Genomic DNA, 18,345 nt, shown 5'->3' with positions numbered 1-18,345 from the left:
ATTTTTAAAAAAATTCCAAAAACATAGTAATTTTTTTCCAATTTTTTGTTGTTTTCGATGATCATGATTTCAGAAAAATCAATGATGGTTTTGTTTCTTGGAACATTGGTCAACTATAGAGTTTGTAGGGAGGATAGCCACATAGGCTTCAAAACATATTGGAAAGTACAAAAGACTACCAAAAGTATTTGAAGGATGCTTAAAAAAATTTATATGAGAAAGAAATATGAAAACATTTAAGCTAATAACAAACAATACATGACAAATTCATTCAGAGGGTGCAAAGAAATTGCAAAGAGACGTGGAAAAAGTGTGAATTATTTATATGAACTGACGAAACTTTTTGATATAAATAATTTAACTTTGAAACAAAGCTCCCACATGTAGCGTACTACCTAAATAAACCTCAAGAAAAGAAAATTGAATACTAACCTCCACATGGGAAGACAAAAATTATTGAACTAATAGTAATATTAACCTCAAACTTGTAAAGCTAACGAAGACAGTTTCACGGAATGCATGGTTTAAGCAGGAGACTGAGTAGTGAACCTCCATTTAGGTCCGGATTTTTCCTGGGAAGAGTTAATCCAGACTGTTCTGCCATATCTACCTCTCCCTCCACTCTCCACTCAAAGCAATGAATCAGCTGAGCCAGCGCCAACTCACTCACAGAAATATCCATTGAAATCCCAGGACATACTCTTCTTCCCGTTCCGAACGGCAACAAATCGAAGTCCTCACCTCTCACATGCTTGTTACTCCCCGTAAACCTCTCTGGCTCAAACTGATCGGCTTCCTTCCAAACGTTTTCATCCCTTCCCATCGCCCACACATTCACAAACAACCACGTCTTTGGCGGAACAAAGTATCCTCCCACGCTGCACCCTTCCATCGACTCATGCGGAATGAGCAGAGGAAGTGCCGGATGCAGTCGGAAAGTTTCCTTCACCACGCATCGCAAGTAATCGAGTTTCACCACGTCACTCTCCTTTACTCTGCAATCTCTGCCAACTACTGATTCCATCTCTCTCTGCGCTCGTGCCAGCGTACACGGATTCCTCAGCAGCTCACTCATTGCCCACTCTATCAATGTCACCGATGTTTCCATTCCTGCGGTTAACATATCCTGTACATTTCCTCAAGTTTATACACAGCATAAAATAATTTGGAATCAGATTTGTGAAAGCAAAGATGGTCCGCCTTTATATTCTCAGACTTACCAAAATCACGGCTTTGATGTGGCTTCGGGAGACTGCCTGGCTCTCTGTTTCGGCCTTACCGAGCAGCACGTCTACCATGTCTAGTACACGATTTTCTTCCTCGGTGTTCCAAGATTTTCCCGACTGACGATGGATGTGCACGTCGATTACATTTTCAGCGAATCCATCGAAGATCTGTTGAACGGACTGCATGCGACGCCGGAATCCCTGCAAGCCGAGGCAGCCAAGAGAAGGAATGAAATCGCCGATTGGGAAAGCACCGGCCAGAGCAGCGATCTCTTCAGCCATTTCTTTGAACGCATGCCCTCCATCCAATTCGTTGTCGGAGAAAGTCCTGCCGGCAAACATTCTGCACGTAATATTTTGTTTGAGGGAGGAGAGCCTCTTCCTCACATCCACATACTGCTCCCCGTGCCCGCTTTATTGCCAGAAGGAGGCGATCATGGCAGAAACTTCTTCCTCTCTAACAAATCTGAAAGACTCGGTTCTCTTTACCGTGAAGAGCTCAACCGTGCAAAGCTTCCTCATCTGCCTCCAGCACGCCCCATAGGGGCCAAAGGACACGTCTTTATGGTTATACGTTACGTATTTCCCGAATGCACAGTTTGCCCTGGTCGCAAACACCAAATCATGGGTTTTGAGGAAATCTTTCGCCATGGCAGGAGAAGAGATGACAAGGGTGGGGATGGAGCCTAGACGGAGAAACATGATGGGTCCGTATTTCTTTGCCAATGTGTAAAGAGCCTGATGAGGAAGGTTTCCCAAGAGATGGAGACTTCCTATGACAGGCCATGGACGTGGTCCGGGGGGCAATATCAATGATCTCTTCGTATTTCTCTTCAGCTTATATAGAAAGCAGCAGAGGAGAAAGAAGATAGCAAATGCCTCTTTCAGGGAGCAAGTAATTAAGGATTCCATGTCGCCAGAAAAGGGAAATACAGAAGCCTGCAATCAATGGAAACCCACGAAACAACACTTCTTATCTGAGATGCGCTGGTTTATCGTGACGCGACAATAGAATTGCCATAGTTTATCCTTTAACCGACGATATTAGCTGGCCATTCATTTCAGTAAACATGGTGTTCCTGTACAGGAATGGTGTCTTATTGGGAAGATTATATGTCATAAACAGAATGTGATACTAACGGGAAGGAAATTACTTCATTTGGACCTTCCATTTAAGTGGAAATTCATAGGTGAAGGGGAAGATAAGTGATTGACAATAATTATTTTGCGGAGTAAATATATGGAATATTATCTATTGTTTAAGTGTGCCAATAATTTAAAGGGATAAACTTGTCTTGTTGAAATCTATTCTCTTTTTAATAGATGATACATACCGTTTCAAGAGAATTCTAGATAGAAATGATAACTACTTGTGGAATATTAAATTGTGATTATATATATATAATCAATCTTATAATTTTTTATTTTTTTCGTAGATATTTGTTTTCTTATAAAAAATTATAATATGAAAGGTACGATTCTGATTTGTTTGTATGTATGTACATATTGAAGATTGGATGAGAACAAAATTATTTTTCTATTTCATAGATGTTTGTTTTCTTATAAAAAATTAATAATTACTTTTCAATATCAAAGATATGTATTCTAATTTGTTTGTATGTATGTACATATCAAAGCTAGGACCATAACTTTATTTATTTATTTATTTCATAGATATTTATTTTCTTATAAGAAATTAATAATTTCTTTCAATATCAAAGGTGATTTGTTTGTATGGATGTCTTCGGTTCTTAGCTGAAGAGGTTTCAGGTATGCGTGAGTCCATATCAGGTACCTAAAACTTGTTTGTGGATGACCTCTATCAAATAAAAAATGGTGTGTCTTTAAATAGGCACCACAAAAATCAATATAGTTTTAATTATGCATAACTAACACCAAAACTATCATATCAACTAACTAATTATTTATGTAATGTACAATATGTCAACATTCCCTCCTTGTTAGTAGTTGTCATAAAGCACTACTATTGTATTGGCCATGGTCTATTAATTAATGATTCTCCACCAATCATAACAATTTATTATTATTATTTTCAAAATAAACATCCTTCTATCAAAGTTGAAATTTATAGTTTTGAATTTTTCTATTTAAAAAAAATATGTATCTTCCATATCATTGATTAAAATGAATATGTCTTATAAGGTTGCTTTTTAAAGGAAATCATTCTACAAAAAAGTTTGTTTCTTCTTACAAACTTTTTCATTTTGGAAGTTTACTTGTTGATGGTTTTCAACTTAGAAATTTCTATTTCTATAAAGATTACCATAATAATTATTTTCTTAATTAAGAGACATGAGTTAAGGTTAAATATAATGACAATCGATTTTTATTATCAAATTTTCATTTCAGAAATTGTTAAATTTATTTTTCAAATTTCAAAAGCAATATCAATTTTATATCTCAAGCCAAATCAATTTGTTTGGTGTGGGATGTTCAGCCCCCAGATTGGTTTGCTCAATACAATTTTCAATGGGGAGGCTCCAATATGATCACTAGATATCTTGGTATCCCTTTCTTCGTGGAACCTGCCCTGAAAGACATGTGGTTATGGGTTAAAGAAAAGATTGATAGGAAGCTTAACAAATGGCATAATAGGGCATTATCTCTAGCAGGCAGAATTTAGGTTTGCCAGAAGATGTTGTCCTCTTCACCATTTACTATTCCTCTACCTAGTTTTTTAACAATTATCAAATTGCTAAAATTCAGAAGTCCATAAGACAATTTCTTTGGTCTGATGGAAAGGGTAATAATAAAATTTATTCTGTTAAGTGGGCTTGGTGCCACACTGACAAGGCCGTTGGGGGACTTGGGCTGAAGGATTTAAGAATTTAGGGTATTGCCCTATCTGCCAAATGGATTTTTCAATTCATGGAGGGGAACTATCCTTGGAAAGTGTTGGTTAGAAAGAACATTGAGAGGGGTGTGCCTAAGAAAGCCAAATCTTGGACTAATCTCCCCTTTTGCAACCTCATTATTGGTACTTTTCCTGTCATGGTCCAAGGTTTCGCAATTTTTAGATCTATTAAAGGATTTTCATTGTAATAATCAACTCCATGGTGAAAGATCCATTTGGTGGAACCTTCACCTAAATGGTAAACCTTTGGCCCTTACCCAAGGGTGTTCTATTAGACTATGGGCTAAGAAAGGTATTAAATAGTTCATAGATCTCTTTGAGCAGAATCAAATCACTCCTTGGGATGAGCTTAAAAATAAATACGATATCCCTGATTCCCATAAAAGAACTTATAACATGATTGTGCAAGCTATTTATGATCTTCCCACTATATGTCATGTTGATTCTCAAAGGCACCTTAATTGTAACTAGCCTGGTGGAGTTGTCACGAATCTGCTTAAGGCCAAGAATATATACAAAATCCTTGATTGTAATACGGATATTATTGATCATGTCAATGTTGTTTGGTACTCTTCTTATGATGTTGATGTTTGGAAAAAAATACTTTGATATCTTGTGGAAGAATTATGTTGAGCCTAAAATTAGATGCTTTAGATGGTTAGTCATGTTGGACAAGCTTCCTATTAATAGAGATTTCTCTAATTCTGATATTTATAATTTATGCAGAGTTCCTGAAACTGGTAGACATATTCTTTTAGATTGTACCTTTGCTAAAAAATATGGAGAATGTTTGGCATTGTTTATCCTATTGGTGTTAATATTCTTGATATTATCACTGGTCATATTAATAGTCTTCCTAAAGATACCAACTTATTTTGGAATATATTATCATCTAACATTCTCTGGCAGATCTGGAAGTGTAGGAAAGAGGAAAGGTACCAAGGTAAGCCAAGGGATCTTACTGAGTTTTCAAAAATTTAGTTATTTTAAAATTTCTTTGCAGGTGCAGGCTACTATGTTGATCAAGTGGGACAAGATGAGAAGGTTCCTTCATGATGGACATGTTGCTTTTTTCTACTATGAGTTGAAGCATGGATACCAATGGCATAGAACCCTGGGTGATCTGCAAGCTTTTCAGCAAGCTTGCATTAGGCTGAACAAAGAAATCAGTAAGAAAATGAATGCTACAAAAGAAGATCTATTCAGGCTGATGTAGATTCATGATTGTAAAAGTGTCATTTGGATGGAGGGTCCCTTAGGTTGGACTGCTTGGATGGTCAATTACTATGATGTTCTTAGTTAGATAGTCCTTCTTCTTCTCTTTTTGTTATGTTGTACAACTGATTATGTTCTTCCTTGGTGAGGCTTGGCCTCCTTGTTGACTTTCGTGATGGCACTTTGGTTGCTTTGTATTTTCTGAAACTCTTATTTCTAATAGAAAAAATATCAATTTTATTATATCAATATTTTCTATATTATTTTATTTTTTATTTAAAGGTTGTACCAAGGAGGTCTTACACTATAAATCATATTAATTTTATTTTTTTTAAATGTGTTGAAGTTGTCATTCAATTCATTTGTTAAATAATTCAAAATTAATATCCAATAGATAAACTTAAATGTGACTATTCTAATGCAAAAATTATAAATCTATTTTAAATATTTTTTTAATAAGGTAATGTAAATTATCTATATGCTAAATCATTTTTTTCATTTAGCTTACTTTTTAAAAATAAAATATTTTAAGTTTCATTCTAATACTATAGTTTTATTAAACTAGTAATGATATGTAAATCTTGATCTCTTTTCTTAATATAATTTTTATTCCAAATAAAAAATATATTTGTATAGTAAATTATTATTTTTAAAATATTTTTATTACTATTTCTTAAGTAGTGATTAAAAATTTGTATTTCTACCAATCAACAACAATTATTTTTTAATAGTATTATGCAATTAGTATTTTTCATAGACTAGATGTAATTTTTTTAATAAATAAAAAATTAATTTAGAGTGATCTTATTTGCTAAAATAATTGAAGTCGTATATATGGACTTTCAGAATTCAACACCTTTAAAGAACATGATAATATTATATTATTTACCTTTTTTATACCACTTTTCTTTACTATATGTAAATCAAATTATATGTTTTATTATATATAAGTTAAATAAAAAATCTTTGTATAACTACTTCTTTTATTTAGACTATCTACATTAAAGTTTTAAGTTATTCTTACAATTATAATATATATTACAATTTAAAATGTATTATATTTATAACTATGTACATTAAAATAAAATTAAGATTGTTTTTATATTTTATTTAAAAAAATTATAAGATTTAATAAAATTATAATTCAATTTACATATAAAATTATAATTATAATTAATTAAGCCAAGTACTTAGCCATTATGTGGCTCTTGTTACTTCCTACCATAGGAGGAATACTTATGCACTCACCCCAAATCTATTAAATTGAAAGAAACAAGCACTTAACATTTATAATTAAATAGATTGACTAAGTTTCCTATTATTTGATATTTCGTGATATTGCAATTTTGCATTTAGAGTTCGCATGGATTGATCAATTACAGGTGCTCATGAATTCTTAGAGACCATGGTGATGTTGTCTAATGGATCCATATCATATTGACATTACCTGTGCAATTGGAGCTTCTTAATCTATAAGTGGTAGATTGGTTTTGAGGCTTGACACTATATGTTATAGGTTGTATATGTTGATGATTTTGAATTCATGTTGTATACCTTGGAGGTATTAAAGTCAGAAAAAATATGTTTAAATGGGGCACATGGCCTTGTTGAGTAACTCAATGGATATCAACATGTATCTCCTCAAGTGGTAGATTATTGGAAATGACTCGCATGCATAGTGCTCACCCTACGGGTGACTGTTATGTATGATGGATGTTTAGGTCATCTAAAGAGGGTGTCTAATGGTGAAGGGAGTGACCTAATGCTGAAGGGAGTGACTAAAGCCAAAGGGAGTTATTCGATGCCAAAGGGAGTGATCTGATGCCAAAGGAAGTGAGCCGATGCTGAAGGGAGTGCCCATGATTGAAGGGAGTGCCCATGATTGAAGGGAGTGCCCATGACTGAAGGGAGTGCTCACAACCAAAGAGAGTGACTTAATGTCAAAGGAAGTATCTGAAGCCAAAAGACGTGACTTGATATCGAAGGGAGTGTCCGAGACCAAAGAGAGTAACCCAATCCTGAAGGGAGTTTCTTAAACCAAAGGGAGTGGCCTAATGTTGAAGGGAGTGACTTGATGCCAAAGGGAGTGACCTGATGTCGAAGGGAGTTTCTAAGGCCGAAGGGAGTGATTCTCAAATGCATGAGTGACCATTGGGACTATCAAATGGATGAGTTCCAAGGCTGCTAGTAACTATTTTGTTTTGTGATAGTTAATACACTAGATTGCATAACATTTGTAGTGTGTATGAATTGTTGCATATTTTTTTGGGATATTCATGGTGAAATTCAAGTTGATTACAACATAATTTGAGTCCGTGCAAGAATCCATAGTTCATTATATGTAATATTGATTACTATAACACAAAGAAGTTGTTTGGGTTATTAGGTGGTGGATTTTTCCTGAAAGGGTTTCCGTGTTATATCTGGTCTCCTTCATTTATTTTGTGTGCATCATATTTTCTTTTTTCTTTTTTCTTCTTATCTCAATGTTATGGAGTAGATTTGAAATCTTTCTTATATCTCCCTTAAATTGGCATTAGGAAGGCATTTCCACATGTAGCTTTCTTAACAAATAGAGCATGTAATTTAAGAAGACATAAATTATTGGTTGCTACAACATATGAACTAATGCTATTGATTTATCAACAAACACAAATATATAACTCTAAAAATTTTACTTGAAATGAAAAAACTTCTTTCTAAGACTATATATCAGAGTTACACACTAAAATACATTTTATATCCAATCATTCCAATAAACAATCTACATAGACCTAGTTATGGAGACTTAGTACACAAGTAATTGTTAGATTTTGTGTAGAGAAGATAAATATAAACATGAATTTTACCCATGCAAATAAAGATAAGCATAGATTAGATTTTATGCACGGATGATGAGAGATAAGTCTCAACAGAGAGAGGAGAAATTATTGTTGATTCAACATGTAACATCGTGTAGTTAGACTTTGAATGATCACAAAATCATGGCATTCTTAATGTGGCTATCTTGAAAACTGGTGCACCTTTAATAAAAAAAAGCATACAAAAAGTGAATAAAAGAGGTAGATGAGGGTGAAAAGCATGCATGGGTGTTACATGAAGAGCATCTACATGATATTAGTCAAGAAAATACAAAATTTTGACTTAAGAAATCTTATTACAAATTTCAAGTGTGATCTCAAGAGTGAGAATAAGAAAATAATTATGTACCAAAGAATTCAAGCATTTGCAACTAAATGCTTAATTCAAGTAAAAGTTCTTATTCTGTGCACAAAAAAATATTTTTTTGTCTGTCATTGTATGCACATTCACCTGTAAAATCTTGATTTCTTTGAACTGTACATTTCAATAAAATAAAGTTGTTGTGGTTTGAAACTTCATCCACATATTTTTACTATCTACAAAGCACATTTTTCTTTTTCTTTAAAAATCTCTTTAGTGATTAGAGTGTTGTTGGCAAAGGAAGAGTCCAGATGGTTAAACATTTCATTCTTTTCCTCTACAACTGGAAGATTAAGAAGCATGTTGCTATTTTTGAGAGTTCATTATCATTAGCTATTATTACACAAGACAATTATTTATTGACTATATTTTGTACATCTTTTGTTGAGGAAAAAGTATATGATATTTTCATTGTTGTGTAGTGAACAATTTAAACTAGAATGCACTTATATAGCAAATAAATAGTCAAATGATTAACTATATTGACAATGCAATATTAAATTATGGTAACCCCAACATGTGGTTGTAGTTTGTTCTATGAAAACACTTAGATTAATTGATTAGAACTAGAAAGTCCAATTTAAAAAATATATTCATTATGAATTTTTTCTAAAGAAAAATCAAATAATTTAATATTTTATTGATTGTAAAAGATATTTCATTTTGTATGTTATTCCTATTCTTATAATAACCAACAATCTATATGTAAATGATTAAAATTGTTCCTAGTTATTCAAAAAAAAAAATCACATAAACATATGAATGATTAACTTTAAATATCCAAATAAATTTATTTGTCAATAAAATCCTGAACAACAATAAAATCTGCCTACTATTATTTAGGGGTTGCCTTCTAACTGAAAAAATCTTGTTATCCAATAGAAATATCCTACTTATATAGGAGCAAAGACCTAATTATTGACCAGGGGTCTGATAATCATTATGGTTTTATCATAGATACCTCCCAAATACTACTTTTTCTAGTCCAAAAAATGAAAACACATGTAGTAATAGTGGATCTCATGTGTACTAATTATCGTTTATTTCTTAGCTTTTTTGGTTGGTAAGTAGCACATTTGTGTAATCACTATTGTGATATTTTGTTAAAAATATTTAAATGCAAGTACTAACATTTTTTAGTGAGTGACTATTAGTGCATGAACATAACATGTATTGGGCGAGCATTTTGAAATGACACTTTCAAACCAATTTGGGCTCCAAGATCCTGTCCCTAAAGTCAAAATCTTAGCTTTAAGCACTTTAGTCACTTACAAAATACAATAAAAAAATCTACAAAATCCAACTTAAAATTAAAAAATCCCAGATAAGTGAAGTTAGCCCTAATACTAGTAAATGTTTTTCTCCTACATGTTGTTGAAACTTTTATACAAAGCTTGTAGATTGACTTTTCCCAAGTGGATGCATACATGAGTTTAGCCAAGAGATGTAAAACCCAACTGGCAGTGATAATCATATTGACACGCCTACTTTTACCTTCGTTTTTTCAATATAAGCTGTAGCGAGAGTTGACCTTCTGACAACAAACAGAAACCCATCTGAAACTCGGGCGGGTTTTTGTCATCTTTTTAGCACGCGTATGGGAAGGCCAATCTCCATTTTAGCCGTGATCATTACAATATACTTGGGATTCTAGTTGCCATCAACCTCTACCCTCAACTCTTCTATAACACTAGCAGCGATACTTTTCATCTGAATAAACGTCGTCTGTCTCCCCATGCAAACTCTCGGCCCTGCCTGGAACACTGGATATTTGAATGCATCGTGTGCCACAAATTCTAGCGAGCCATTCTTCGTCTTGCTGAGCCATCTCTTCGGCTTGAATTCCAAGCAGTCGGAGCCCCAGATGCTCTCCATCCTCCCCATGGCGTAAGGGTGGTATATCACCCGCATCCCCTTCCTCACCACCGTCCCCTCCGGCAGCACATCGTCTTGCAGCTCCTGCTTCGTGTCTGATGGCACGGGCGGGTACAACGTCATCGACTCGCACAGAGCGGCCTGTAGATAATTTATTTCTTCAACTACTCGTATGAGAAACAGCAAGCAGTGCTCTCTTCTCTAGCAGCGACAAGGCCTGTGATTTCTTCGTAGATATTCTGCTCGACTTGTGGATGAGAGCAGAGGAGCCAGAAGAAACATGTGAGCGCGGCAGAAGTTGAGTCCCTGCCCACCAAGATGAAGCTTATCACAATATCTCTCACAGAAAAATCATACGAGGCCTTCCCTGGTGCAACACCGCTCTCGTGAGCAGATCTTCACGCTGCGGCCTGCCATGAGAGTGAAACATTACCTTCTTCCTTGCATTGATTATGTCTTGAGTGAAGTTGTGAACGGTGTGGATCGCCTGGCGCAAGCGTTTCTCGAAGCCGAGGTTGAAGAAGCGCTTGATCATCCACAGGAAGGGCAGGGGATTAGTGAATCTTTGGAGGCTTAAATTGGTAGCGACTTCAAATGCGTCTGCGAATTCGGAAAGGGGTAGAGAAATGTGGAGGCAAGCGAGGTCCATGCCGGAGGCCACCTTGCAAATGTTGTCGAAGGCGAATCGCTGGAAGATGTCTTGCAAATCCACCCGATCGCTCCTCCCAGCCACATTTCTGAGGAGTGGGAGCAGGCGATTGGTGATCTTACCCTACACGCTCTCTGTTATGAAGTCGCGGAGAGAGTTGGTGCCGAACTTGTAATTTGCAACTCGTTTCTGCAATTTCCAAGCGTCGCCATCGGCATTGAAAATTCTGGTTCCGAGCAAATCATGCAAGCGAAGGCAGAAATAATTGCCCTTTGAATAATTTTGGAAACGGGTCTTGAGCAGGTGCTCCACATTGGGTGGATGTGCTATGATGACTACCTTTGTTCCGAGACGCTGAAAGGTGATGGTGTTGGAAGGAGTGTGTCTAAGAATTTCCGTTAGCCATTCTGGGATCCGACTTCTGTTCCTCTAGAAAGCAAATAATGAGCCCACAATTGGATACGATGTAAGCACAGTATTGTTGGATTTTCGGTTTATGAGCACGTAGATTATATAACCAACCACTAACGCAAATGCAAATGCGAGGGCATGAAAGCTTAACAGATATTTCATGCCAAGAAATAATTGGGAAATATTGTTCGACATCTTTTTATTGATCTGAATGGTTTCCGCCTGCCTTGTTTTCTTATATTTTGAACAGCCCTTCAAAGTGTGAGGGTGGCAGATTTTCCCGATGTTATGTAACGACAATAAACATAGTTGTCGTCAGCCTATTGTGCTTACCGGCATTGCTGTCTTTAGCCCACCGTGGTCATCGAACTGAAAAATAATACAACCGAGGAATATGCATCGTCATACGAAAGAGAAACGTATTGTTTTAGGAAACGTCTTAATCAATCATAGAGTGCTCTTACAGTCATGTTCTCATGTAGTTGCCTAGCTTGGTTTTATACTTAAATTTAAGTACTAAAGTGTTCCTCTAAAGAACTAAGATTGTGGAAAAAGGATAATATAGAATCTTTTTCTGTTTTTATGGAAGACTATTATTTGGGGAATGAAAATAAGGGTGCGGTCCAATGAGGGGGGCTATAAGATCTATTTTATGGAACGGGTGGTCCCATGAAACCAAAAAAATTTTTGCTACAAACTTAATTGGAATATTCTTCTAAATAATAGCAGCTCCTACTTTTTAGAGTGTAAATTTGAGCGGGTGGAAAAGGTGAGGGACTAGAAATTGTTCCACTAGCTTAGGCTTTTCTTTCACCACTTGTCAATCATATACCAATTTCTATTTCTTTATCAAAAAAATTTTAAACATTTTATTTATTTAGTAAGTGAATGAAATATGTCAAATAAAAATAATTAATGAGACCACTACTTCCATAAAGTATGGGGCTTAAACTTACTAAGGATAACTTCACTAAAAAATTCATGGGACCTTCCGCTTTAAAATAATTCTTAAAAATCTCTAAAACTCCTAATGAATTTTTTTAGAAAACCCTCCTCCATGGGACTGCAAAAAGTGAGGCTAAAAATAAATAGTGGCTGCTTATTGAAAAAGCTTCATTTGTTGTCATAAATTTACTTCCCTCCTTTTTTTGTTTCTATTTTTTATTTAAGTTTTTTAATCACTAAAATTTCTATTCATTTTTTATTAAAAATAATAATATGAAAATTATTAGCAACAATATTAGCAGCTACATGGGACCATAAACTGCCCAAAATACTCCTAAAAATACTAAGCAATGGTTGCTAGGCAAATTAAGCCTAGCAGCTGCATGAGGCCTTACTCCTAAAAGTACTTATTAGTGCCGCCATATACTTTTTCATTTTAAAATAATTTTAAAATTGTAGGGTCATTGGAAGAATAATTATCGTTTGGAGTTTGGAGTAGAAATGATATGTCATTAGGAGGACCATATTCATTCTATAATAAAATAAAAAATCACAACAATTTTTAATTAGATTGGAGACAATTGAGGAGAATATGCAAAGATGATGAAGACGGGGGAGGATGTGAAGAAGAATGAAATGTCCCTTTTCTAATTTTACATGATATTTCCAACCTTTAATCAGATCTTTAAGATCAAACAACTAATATCACAAAGATCCTCCAAATTTCTCAAGAAACCCCAAATCGGGTATGCCAGAAATTGTGCCAAAAGCTTCACAGCTTCACCAATTACTAATAAATCTGAAAATGGAAATTTTTACAGAACTTTCAGCAGCATAACAGCCTACAAATTGACATTTCCAGATCCGTATAGCCTTTACACAACAGCTCAAAAATGTAGGACCAAAACTATGCTCATCGGGCTCCCGAAATAGCACAAAATATGCCCGGAAACACCACAAGAACACTAATAATCTATCTCAGAAGTTTAATCACGTCCCAATATATATATTCAGATCTATTTTAATAGCTTAAAGTCTAAAATACAGCAGCAACCAAAACTGATATGAAATACTCAACCGGAAACACCAAACTCTTACAAAAATACACCCGGAAACTCACAAATCTGCACTGTTCAGCACAAAGGCAAACTCTGTATGAGCATGCACATGGAATGGCTTCAAACTCCCGTCCTTAGCCTTCCTGGAAACCTGCAAACTCCCGTTCTTGGGTCTCCCTGGAAACCTGCAAACTCCCGTTCTTGGGTCTCCTTCTCCACAGGTTTGGCAGCCTCTGAAGAATAACAAAGAATGAGCGAAAATCAAGTCTGGAATCCCCCCCCAAAATGCCTCCAAACCTCTTTAAAAAGGGCATAACTGTAACTCACGTCCAAGAGAGGTTAATGAAACATATTTTAATAATAATTATCATTTATTAGTCCAACGGTTTCCAAAGATTAACTCCCTTTTTCCGAAACTTCACTTTCTTGGGCCTGCCTGTCTTAGCAAAGATTATTATTTTTTAATTATTTGAAAAGGGGACATGACAAGTCCTCCCCTCCCAAACATTGCTTGTCCTCAAGCAATGGCTGAACAATAAACCAATCAATCCTCCTGGATCCCAAATGTAGTCATGAACTATACTACTACCAATTAACACAGACTCCTGCAAGATCCTCTGCAATATGACCAAGAGGAATCCATAATCAAACTGGCAATTATAGCTCAACCAAACTCCAAAATCACCATTACCACAGTCAAAAACCCATGAGACACAAACTCTTAGAATATCAAAACCCAAGTAAAGTGGACTACCAACATAGTAAATACCATCAATGCATTCCACTGGCCTATATGGAATGTACAATCCAACTCTGCAACAATGGTGAATGCTCTCAAATGAAACTATACCAAGTATGGAGAATCCACACACTATACAACTCCTGCAGTCAACACAACTCTGTAGATCATTGGCCACTGTCTCATAACCATAACTCCCATGCACCCCTGATGGTGAAAAGCCATCACAAGATAAACAACAAGAAATGGAACCCAAACCAAATTTTCCTGCCATCAACTCCTCAGCATAAGGATCAATTGTTAACTGATGTACATACCTTGCAATATAATGTTGATTAAAAAAACCAACCTCAGTCAACAACTCACCATGAACAAGTGATACAACCCACTGTGACTGATCACTAGCTAAGTCAGGAGATGTCATAGCCAAAGGAGTAGAATCAATAACAACACTTGCTGAAGCATCACTCCAAAACTCCTGCTCTAAGTCATGTATTATCAAGCTATCAACTACAAAACCTGTCGCCATGTCGTGCCCATCACAACTCTCATCTCGAGGCATCAAACTATTCCATAATTGATGATAAGCACTAGGAACCAAAGTACATCTCTGTATCATAATCTCATCAACATGGTCATCAAAGGTAAATTGATGAGTGTACCTCACAGTGTAATGCCGATAGAATGCGCCAATCTCAGTCAGTGGCTCAGACTGTAATCCAGATGAAACTAACTGCAATTGATCATCAACCATGTTGGAACTGACTACTACCTCCAAAGATATCACCAAGGGAGTAGTATTACTATCAGGAACCATGCCAACTGTCGACTCACCAACATCACACATGACCTTTGATACATCTCTAGTCTCTGTGCCTTCAGTACTAGAGGCCACCACCCTGTCAGGCATACAATAATCTGCTACAATACCCAACTCAACTAAACCTGACTCTAGTGGGAATGAACCTGATATGCCAATGTTAGTATCAAGGATGGATGCATCCCCATCTCCATTGTCTCTGACAATCTCAGTCATGGACATCCTCGAATCACCAAACACCATAGCTTGTGACTGTATAGAATCAGATAAAGACTGTAGTCGCTCTAACTCCATGGTCACCTTAGCCAAATGAAACTGTGACTCCTTGAAAGCCAACTGTGTACTCTCAAGAATCTCAAAAGTCACCTCAAGCTGCTCAGTAAGCTCACTCACCTCATCTTCCTTGGCCAACAATGCATCATATGCTGTACTACCCCACTCCATAAGATAATCTCTATCAACTACCAACTGCATATAATTCTGTCTCAAAATCTGAATAGCCTCCCATAAAGAGTGGATCTCTGTCAAGGAAAGATAACTTCCTTCCTGCTCATCACTAGTAGGAGAACCCCATCCATAAACTGCTAATAATTGACGAGCAGCATCAAAACGTTGGCAAGTGATAGCAATGTCTCGGTCACTAACTCTCAACTGATTAGACACATGATGGCATTGGCTTGACTGTCTCCTACAAACCTCCTTTGATGCACTGTCTAAAGGAGTATCCTCAAAGTTACTAGTCTCTAGAGTATTACCATCCATGTCCTGTGAATCAACTCTAAAGCTCATATCAACATACAGAGTATCAAAATTTGTAGCACTGCTGTCCAACTCCTCTGTACCCAAAGAAACTAAGTCTTCAAAATTGCCCACTACATCCTCCTGGATGTCATCGATGCCAATATGATCCTGGGACTCATCTGTACACACTGCCAAATATGAAAGATCATCAACACATTCCAGCAAGTATGGTCGACTGGATATATGAACAAAGCCCAACACCGGTGTATAAAAACTAATACCAACATCAGACAAGATACTGGCACAAGAAAAGACAACACCGTGTAATCTGCTAATCAAATCCATGATAACACCCAAACAAACACTGCGACCAAAAAGTGTTAAAGATCTCCAGTCAACTGAATCCCAAACACCAATATAACAATCTCGTGTCCATATCCGTAAACTAGAATCAACATGTAACTCAAGCAAACTCCTCACCTGAGTAATATGACCAATACCAACTAACTCCACATACCTGTCATGATAAGGTAATGAAGTCACAATACTATCTTCACTCACCTTCAGCTGGCGGGATAAATCATGTGAAGTACTACCTGCCTCAACCTCATGTGATGAAGCATCTAACTGCGCCTGGTACTCTTTCTCAGCAAATTCATGAATGCTCAATGTCTGCTCATCTCTACTAGGTATCTCACCATCCTGCACAACAACATCCTCATAATCATCATCTGAACCCACTACACTGTAGTCACTGCCTGTTGTAACTATACCATCCTGAATACCTGTGGCATCACCCTTTGACAACCTGTAAACAATTGTCTCAATTTGAGTATCAAGTTGACTGTTACTATCAATCTGTGTAATATCCTTTCCCACCACCTCCTGTGGCAAAGTAGAATCTGAGACCACTACCTGGCTATCAGCTAGTTTCTCAAACTCCTCATGCAAGTTCTTGGGAATTGTGTCATCTGTCCTGTGAGAAAATCTGCCAAATAGAAATCCAGTCAACTTATCCACCTTAGTTGGGTCAGATAACATGTCATTTATACGGTGGTGCTCAACCAACTGTTTAGACATGTCATGGCTTATTTTCATAAGTTTATCTCGAATGTCTAAATAACCATCCTTTCTACTATTTTGACTCTGGCTATCAATTGTCCAAGATCGTTCCCTCTGAGACTCTGTACTATACCTGTCCATTCTGGATAAAGTAGAGTGTAACCCCAATAGGATATAACTTCTTCAAGCACCAAGAACTAACATGCAAATGATTAGAAGTAGCATGCAACCATAGATTTGGACATGCAACTGATTAGAAGCAACATGCAACCACCAAATTATGACATGCAAGATCTGGGTAGTTGTCAAAACTGACATGCAAACTTCTACAACCGCCAAATTCACCAAGAACTAATAGGCAAATGATTAGAAGTAGCATGAAACCATAGATTTGGACATGCAACTGATTAGAAGCAACATGCAACCACCAAATTATGACATGCAAGATCTGGGTAGTTGTCAAAACTGACATGGAAGATCTGGGTACTTGTCAAAACTGAAATGCAAACTTCTACAACCACCAAATTCACCAAGAACTAACATGAAAATGATTAGAAGTAGCATGCAACCATAAATTTTTACATGCAGCTGATTAGAAGCAACATGCAATCATAAATTATGACATGCAAGATTTGGGTAGTTCTCAAAACTGAAATGCAATATCTGGGTAGTTGTCAAAACTGACCTGCAACTTCTACAAACCCTCAGGCTGGCAAGATCATGGCTCTGATACCACTGAAATGTCCCTTTTCTAATTTTACATGATATTTCCAACCTTTAATCAGATCTTTAAGATCAAACAACTAATATCACAAAGATCCTCCAAATTTCTCAAGAAACCCCAAATCGGGTATGCCAGAAATTGTGCCAAAAGCTTCACAGCTTCACCAATTACTAATAAATCTGAAAATGGAAATTTTTACAGAACTTTCAGCAGCATAACAGCCTACAAATTGACATTTCCAGATCCGTATAGCCTTTACACAACAGCTCAAAAATGTAGGACCAAAACTATGCTCATCGGGCTCCCGAAATAGCACAAAATATGCCCGAAAACACCACAAGAACACTAATAATCTATCTCAGAAGTTTAATCACGTCCCAATATATATATTCAGATCTATTTTAATAGCTTAAAGTCTAAAATACAGCAGCAACCAAAACTGATATGAAATACTCAACCGGAAACACCAAACTCTTACAAAAATACACCCGGAAACTCACAAATCTGCACTGTTCAGCACAAAGGCAAACTCTGTATGAGCATGCACATGGAATGGCTTCAAACTCCCATCCTTAGCCTTCCTGGAAACCTGCAAACTCCCGTTCTTGGGTCTCCCTGGAAACCTGCAAACTCCCGTTCTTGGGTCTCCTTCTCCACAGGTTTGGCAGCCTCTGAAGAATAACAAAGAATGAGCGAAAATCAAGTCTGGAATCCCCCCCCAAAATGCCTCCAAACCTCTTTAAAAAGGGCATAACTGTAACTCACGTCCAAGAGAGGTTAATG

At 36.4% G+C, this 18,345-nt stretch overlaps 2 pseudogenes across 1 annotated transcript; both read right to left on the bottom strand.

Annotated features, from left to right (window-relative positions):
• Positions 1–289: 289 nt before the first annotated feature.
• Positions 290–2,211, bottom strand: LOC149552964 (cytochrome P450 750A1-like; annotated as a pseudogene). The gene is made up of 2 exons (XR_016353000.1): positions 1,221–2,211; positions 290–1,126 (listed from the first exon to the last, which is right to left on the bottom strand). The product of XR_016353000.1 is annotated as a cytochrome P450 750A1-like (transcript).
• Positions 2,212–10,116: 7,905 nt separating this feature from the next.
• LOC149552963 (cytochrome P450 94A1 pseudogene) lies at positions 10,117–11,668 on the bottom strand (annotated as a pseudogene).
• Positions 11,669–18,345: the final 6,677 nt, after the last annotated feature.

The sequence above is a fragment of the Cupressus sempervirens genome, chromosome 6 (genome assembly GCF_028749045.1).
Source record: "Cupressus sempervirens isolate cs-2001-9-10 chromosome 6, ASM2874904v1, whole genome shotgun sequence".
Lineage (NCBI taxonomy): Eukaryota > Viridiplantae > Streptophyta > Pinopsida > Cupressales > Cupressaceae > Cupressus > Cupressus sempervirens.
The sequence above is the reverse complement of the archived record's forward strand: the minus strand, read 5'-3'. Positions and strand labels throughout refer to the sequence as shown.